The sequence below is a fragment of the Simochromis diagramma genome, unplaced genomic scaffold (assembly GCF_900408965.1).
Source record: "Simochromis diagramma unplaced genomic scaffold, fSimDia1.1 OVJJ01000516.1, whole genome shotgun sequence".
Taxonomy (NCBI): Eukaryota; Metazoa; Chordata; class Actinopteri; order Cichliformes; family Cichlidae; genus Simochromis; species Simochromis diagramma.
Window position 1 is genome coordinate 744,747 of NW_024386938.1, and position 6,469 is coordinate 751,215.

The following is a 6,469-nucleotide window of genomic DNA, read 5'->3' on the forward strand; positions in this document are numbered from 1 at the left end:
ATCTGTCATGGCAAGTTACGTCGAAACAGGACCCAAAAGCAGATACTGTAGGAGACTGAACTCAACTTAAACCAAAAGAGAGCCTTTATTACGGCTGATGAAACAGAACAAAACACCATGAACGCTGAGGTAAAAACAGTAACTACTAAACTGAGGACAGGCTATGAAATGGTGACCAAATTATAAAAGCTATGACGAGACTATGGTGTAGGAAAACGGACGACCTGACAATGAAGCACAGAAAACAGAGAACTTAAATACACAGGAGGAAATCAGGGGAAGTGAGAACACATGGGGAAACAACTGACTGAAATTAAACATAATGATGTCACAGGGAAGTGAAGCTAAACACAATGACAAAAACACACCATACCCTTTCAGAATAAAACAGGAAACAGAGATAAATACAATAATCAAGGCAAGGCAAGGCAAGTTTATTTGTATAGCACAATTCAACAACAAGGTGATTCAAAGTGCTTTACAGAGACATTAGAAACAAGAACAAATAAAAAGCATGATTTAAAATTGATTAAAACAAGCAAATAAACTAACTAACTAATTAACAAACAAACAAACAAACAAACAAACAACAGTATATAAAATCAAAACAGATAAAATCAGAACAGTAGATAAAATCAGTAGTTAAATGTAAGTTTTGAAATTTAAGCTTAAAGTGTGGATTTGGTGCTTTATTCAAATGCAGCTGAGAACAGGTGAGTCTTCAACCTGGATTTAAATAAACTGAGTGTTTCAGCTGATCTGAGGCTTTCTGGGAGTTTGTTCCAGATATAAGGAGCATAAAAGCTGAATGCAGCTTCTCCGTGTCTGGTTCTGACTCTGGGAACTGATAAAAGACCGGATCCTAGATGACCTGAGGGATCTGGAAGGTTCATACTGGGTCAGGAGGTCACTGATGTATTTTGGTCCTAAACCATTCAGAGCTTTATAGACCAGCATCAGAACTTTAAAGTCTATCCTCTGACGGACAGGCAGCCAGTGTAAGGACCTCAGAGCTGGACTGATGTGGTCCACTTTTTTGGTCTTAGTGAGGATTCGAGCAGCAGAGTTCTGAATGAGCTGTAGTTGTCTGACTGATTTTTTAAGGTAGACCTGTAAAGATGCTGTTACAGTAATCAAGCCTACTAAAGATGAATGCATGGACTAGTTTTTCCAGGTCCTGTTGAGACATCAGATCTTTTATCCTTGATATATTCTTGAGGTGATAGTAAGCTGACTTTGTTATTGTCTTAATATGTTTTTCTAAGTTTAGGTCTGCATCCATCACTACACCCAAATTTATCAACAAAATAAAACAAAAATACACAAAACACTGGGTCTCAGACCCAGTACCGTGACAGTTATCCTACCCAGGAACACCACCAAGTCATTGGTTCAGGTATGCGGATGACACCAGGGTGAAAATCAAATCTCAGGACGTACCAAAATTTACGGATCACATTTGGTGGACCAACACATCAAATTCACCAGGGAGGATATGAAAGTGGCAGGTTAGCCTTCTTAGACTGTGAGATTTCCATCATTAATAGGGGACATCTAAAAGCTGACATGTACCGTAAACCTACGCATACGGATCAGTATCTCATCATCCACTGGAGCATAAACTGGGTGTCATCAGGACGCTACAACATAGAGCGAACAACATCCCCACAGACACAGTGGCCAGGGAAGCAACCCAGTACCATGTTGTCATGGTACTGGGTCTACGACACAGTGTTTTGTGTGTTCTAGTTTTATTCTTTGATTATTTTTATTTTCTCAGTGTTTCTTGGTTTATTTTGAAAGAGTCTTGAGTGGTTCTGACATAAACGGTAGTAACCAGACCGAAAAGCAGCGCACATTTCGGTGCTTTATTTCGGTGCTTTTTTTTCCTGAGCTGTGATACACATTAGATTCTAGCCAATCATTTTACGTTTCCGAGGATAGTAGGTGGGTCCAGGTACGTACGTTCTTTTAGAGCAGAGCTACAGATTAAAAATGCCCAAGGCGAAGCGGTCAAAAGTCTGGCTGTACTTCACAGCAAAAGATGCAAACTCAGCAGCCTGCAACAAGTGCTTTAAGCTGATACTGTGATACTGTCAAAGGAGGTAACACCTCGAATCCGATGAAACACCTGGCGACGCATAGCGTTTTTTTTAAAAGCCGAAAAATGCGCCGTATTTGATAGCTTGCTGCGAGACCTCACACCGTGCACATCTACTGCGGGTGTAGTGCCTGTTATCGGACCCGGAGTTAGCAACATCCCCCAAAAACACGAAGAGGAGAGTCCTGGCCCCTAGCCCTGCCAGTGTAGCAGAAATGATGAGGATGATGATGCAGCAGCAGCCGTTCTTCTCTGCGTGAGTAGCTTAATGTTGTTCGTGTGTAATTTACGTTGAGTAGGCTAACCACGTTATTACATTAATGCATGTAAGGTGAACTAGCAAACATCATCATAGCTACATGCGGCTGTCTTCTTGTTTGATGGCAGATACTCCCTTCACCCTGGCCAAAAAAGCTAAAATGACCAAAGAAAAAGTGGAAAACAGCTAAACATGAGAGGTTTTTGGACAAAGTTTGTGTTTTTTCCATTGTTTAAGCACTGCTTCCAGCCAAGAGTGATACCAAATATGCCCTATAGCTGCAGAAAAGGCTAACATTGTTACCTTTTTACAAAAAAACAGCTGAACATGAGAGGTTTTTGGACCAATTTTGTGTTCTCCATTCTTTAAGCACCGGTTTGAGCACCGTTTAAGCACCGGCAGCATTTCAAAAGTACCGGTTTGGCACCGGTATCGGATAAAACCTAAACGATACCCATCCCTAGTCTTGAGTGTCTTTTTCAATGTGTTTAGTTTCTCTTTCCCTGTGGTGTCATTACCGTATTTTCACGACCATAAGGCGCACTTAAAAGTCTTAGATTTTCTTCAAAAAGTGCGGCGCGCCCTATAGCGCGGTGCGCCCTATGTGTTGTAAGGAGGACGTAGTAGAGAACACCATGAGAACGTTAAAGTGTGAAGTGTGGGCGTTGATCGTATATACCGGGACAATCGCACATACCTGTATAAAAGAACAGGTATGTGCATTATGCAGGACATCGTTGTTTTAACAACCCTGAAAATGGCAAAGAGACACGCTTACGAAGCACAGTTTAAACTGAAGGCCATCAGCTACGCGGAGGAACATGGAAATCGAGCAGCGGCGAGAGAATTTAAGATTAACGAATCGATGGTTCGCAAATGGAGGAAGCTGGAAAACAAGCTCCGGCAGGTCAAGAAAACACAGCTGAGTTTCCGCGGACATAAGGCGAGGTGGCCCGAGTTGGAGGAAAGACTCGAGCGGTGGATCATCGAGCAAAGAGCGAGCGGGAGAAGCGTTTCGACGGTCACCATTCGGCTAAAAGCAGTTTCACTAGCTGAAGAGATGAACATTGAACATTTCCAAGGAGGTCCGTCTTGGTGCTTTCGTTTTATGAAACGGTGCCATTTTTCCATCCGGACCAGGACTACGGTAGCGCAGCAACTTCCAGCGGATTACCGGTATAAGGAAAAACTGGCCATCTTCCGCTCCTACTGCAGCAAACACATCGGCGACAAAAACATCCAGCCCAGCCACATCACAAACATGGACGAGGTCCCGCTCACTTTTGACATCCCGGTGAGTCACACTGTGGAGAAGAAGGGGACCAGCACGGTAGCGATACGCACAACGGGGTATGAAAAGTCTTCTTTTACTGTTGTGCTTGGCTGCCATGCTAATGGACAGAAACGGCCGCCTATGGTGATTTTTAAGCGAAAGACTTTGCCTAAAGAGAAGTTTCCAGCAGAAATCATCATTAAGGCAAATGAAAAGGGCTGGATGGATGAGGAAATGATGAAAGACTGGCTGAGGGAGCTGTATGTAAGGAGACCAGGTGGTTTTTTCCACGCATCACCATCGCTGTTGATCTGTGACTCTATGCGTGCCCATCTCACAGCCGATGTGAAAAAACTTGTGAAGCAAATGAACTGTGAGCTTGCTGTCATTCCGGGAGGCCTGACAAAGGAACTCCAACCGCTGGACATCGGTGTGAACCGCCCGTTCAAAGTAAGGCTGCGAGCGGCCTGGGAGCGATGGATGACCGGTGGAGACCACAGTTTCACTAAGAGTGGAAGGCAGCGCCGGGCGAGTTACGCCACAATTTGCCAATGGATTGTAGATGCTTGGGCTAACATGTCTGCTGGCACTGTTGTTCGAGCTTTCGCAAAAGCCGGCATCGTTTCCGAGGAGCCGCACGGCACGGAAAGTGACTCTGACGGTGAAGACGGTGAACCTGGCATGTTTGATGGAGATTTAGCGCAGCTGTTCAATTCAGACACAGAGGATGAGGACTTCGATGGGTTTGATTGATGATAAAAATGTGAGTACCAAACTTTGTTTTGCTCCTGCTTTATTTTTAAATACGCACACTTGTATGCTTGTGTGTTGTTGATGATGACGATTATTGGTAATAAAAATGTGAGTACCAAACTCAGTTTTGCTCCTGCTTTATTTTTAAATATGCACACTTGTATGCTTGTGTGTTGTTGATGATGACGATTACCGGCAATAGAAATGTGAGTAAGGTACCGAATTCAGGTTTGCTCCCGCTTTATTTTTAAATACGCATACGGTACTTGTATGCGCCCTATGGTCCAGTGCGCCTTATGTGTGTGTTAAATACAGTAAGGGCACACATAACTGAGACTGCGCCTTTTAGCACAGTGCGCCTTATGGTCGTGAAAATACGGTATGTTCATTTGTGTCATTGTTTTGTGGACAATGTTTTCACCACCCAGAGAGGAGATTACAAAGGCCTCTCCCTCCCCCACCTTGGTGCCTCTGATCACATCACTGTTGTGCTAATGCCAGCATACAGGCCCCTGGTCAAAGTCACCAAACCAGTTCGTAAGCAGATACGTGTGTGGCCAGAAGGGTCCTCAGAGGCACTGCAAGACTGCTTTTCCACTACAGACTGGGAGATCTTTAAACAGGCTGCGACACACAACAACACCACAGACTTTCAGGAATATACAGAAACTGTCATTGCCTACATCCCAAAATGCATCGATGATGTCACCTAGACCAGGACTATTACCAATCAGAAACCATGGCTCACAGGTGAGTTCTAAAGGCTCCTAAAGTTGAGAAATGCAGCCTTCGATTCCAAGATGGCGGCGCGTGAACAACGTGAGGCTCAGTGTCTCTCCAGAATCTGCTATTTAGCGGTTTTTTATCTACTTTTAACCAGATTATTCGTCCAGAATTGCTGTGCGTTGCTGACCTACAGCAGACAAGAGCTTCTGGACATCTGGACTCACAACTCCAACAGTTTTATCGCCGATCTCCGACTCATCCCAGAGATCTCCAGAACACCGGAGGCTGCCCACTCTCCCCGGCCGGGCGGAAGTACACGCAGACGGCGCCGAGATCGTAAACAAAGGCGAGGTAGGCGCGGAGGGCTACGGGCTAAGCTAAAGCTAACACCACACCGGCTGCCTTTACCCAGTATTTTTCTCGCCAATGTCCGTTCTCTGGCAAACAAAATGGATGAGATACGGCTCTCCATCACTAACAACAGACGGATTATGGACTCAAATGTCATGTTTTTCACCAAAACATGGCTGAACAACAGCTGCCCGGACAATGCTATCGAGTTAGCAGGACGCCACACACACCGAGCCGACAGGCTAGCAGATGACTCCGGCAAGACCAGAGGTGGAGGTTTGTGCATTTATATTAACAATGCTTGGTGCATGAACTCCACTACTACTGAGAGTCATTGCTCACCCAATGCGGAGTTTGTAATGGTCAAATGCAGACCTTATTATCTCCCCAGAGAACTCACTTCGATCATACTCACTGCCGTGTATATCCCCCCCGACGCTAATGCTAGGTTGGCCATGAAAGAACTTTCTGCAGCCATTAACAAACACCAGAATAAACACCCCGAGGCTGCTTTTATTGTTGCTGGCGACTTCAACCACACCAACTTAAAGACAGTCTTCCCCAGATTCCACCAACATGTCTCCTGCCACACCAGAGGAGACAAGACTTTAGACCATGTGTATTCCAACCTGGCTGGAGCCTACAAAGCCACACCCCTCCCCCACACTGGACAATCGGACCATCTCTCCCTGTTCCTCACACCTAGGTATTCACCACTCATCCAACGTGTGAAACCTGCTGTGAGGACAATTAAAGTGTGGCCAGAGGGGACAGACGCAGTGCTCCAGGACAGATTTAAAAACACAGACTGGAATATGTTCACCCACACAGACCTGGACCAGTACGCCTCATCTGTACTGGATTACATCTCCGAAACCACAGACAGTGTCACCACCCAGAAACGGATCACCATGTACCCCAACCAGAAGCCTTGGATGAACCGGGATGTTCGTCTCCTCCTGAAGGCCCGCAACACTGCCTTTAGGTCAGGAGATGCACACGCCTA